Source organism: Plasmodium reichenowi, chromosome 5 (genome assembly GCF_001601855.1).
Source record: "Plasmodium reichenowi strain SY57 chromosome 5, whole genome shotgun sequence".
NCBI lineage: Eukaryota > Apicomplexa > Aconoidasida > Haemosporida > Plasmodiidae > Plasmodium > Plasmodium reichenowi.
The window spans coordinates 577,682-579,394 of record NC_033650.1 but is presented as its reverse complement, the minus strand read 5'-3'; positions in this window follow the sequence as shown (position 1 = coordinate 579,394).

Sequence of the window (1,713 nt, the reverse complement as noted above, 5' to 3'; positions counted from 1 at the left end):
TTTTTTTTTTTTTTTTTTTTTTTTTTTTTTTTTTTTTTTGTTCTTGTCTTTAATGTATATCCCAATTAAGAAATTATTTATTACGAAAATAATCTTTAAATATTATATATTTAAATAATTACGTTTTTTAATTAAGAATTTTTAAAACAAGATATATATATTATTTTATTTGAAAATATTTTATGTATATTTTATTTTATATAAGAGTCCACATTAAAAACAAAACTGTCGTTGTTCGCATTAATTATATAATATATATATATAGATATATTTATAAAAATATAATAATTATAAAAGAAATGGATATAATATAAAAAAATATATTATTATATATATACAATTTTTTTAGTTTTTTTTCCCTTGTTTTGGTATGTATAAAATTGGACATATAAAGTCCTATCTTTTTAAATATTTATAAAATTTACTTTTTTTTTTTTAATATATTTTTTTCACTTTTAAAAAAAAAAAAATCTATCTATATAAACACGTTAATAATTTGCATATACATATATATATATATATATATATATATATATATATATATTATATGTATGTATTATATATTTTTTTTTTACTTAAATACACATGAGCTTATTAGCAATTCTTCATTTTTATCTTTTTAGTTTAAGCTCAATCAATATATATATTTTCTAAAACATAAAATGAATGCATTATATCTACGATATTTAAAACAAAAGACGAAAATGTATATTTCCTTATAATTACTATATGAACAAAAAAAAAAAAAAAAGGAAAAAAAAAAAAACAGATATAAGATATAAATAATAATATAATATGTTTCATTTTATTTAATTATTTATTTGAATAATTTTTTTTTTTTTTTTTTTTTTTTATTTATTTTTTTGAATAAGAAGACAAATGAAAATTATTTCATATTGTCTATTAAATATATTTCTTTCCTTTTCTTTTCTTTTCTTTTTCTTTTCTTTTCTTTTTCTTCTTTTCCTTTCTCTTCATTTCTATATTTTTATTTATCTGATTTCTTCTTTTTTTCTTTATGTTTTATTTTACTTGTCAATATGTGTTTATGAAATATAAAAAATAAGTTTATATACATGGATAAGATATGTAATGAATGCTTGAGATATTTTATACAAATAAACATTCATATGATTATATATATATATATATATATATATAATATATATTATATCATTTATAAGAATAATAAGAGATATCTGTACATCCACATATATATATATAATAATATTTCTATGTACTTATTTTATGTATTAGTTTTTTATATTTTTTTATTTTGAAGTACATAAAATTTATATATATGTATATCTACATTTGTTTTTATTTTATTTTAATTTTCTATTTATCTTTTTTTTTCAATAATAAGGGTTTAAATGAATGTTTAAAAAAAAAAAAAAAAAGGAAAAAGGAAATTATAATATATATATATATATATATATATTTATATGTGGTATGAAAAGAAGCAAGTAATAATATAACCACATTTGAAATATAATTAAAACCAGCACTCCAATTGTACATCTTCTATATATGGATTTATTTATTAATTTAATTTTATTTATTTTATTATTTTTAATTATGGAACATAAGTAAATGGAATATAAAAATAATACATATATAAATATATATATATATATATATTATGCATATATAAAATTATATACATATATATTTATATGTATACATTTATTTATTTTTATTTATTATTATTAT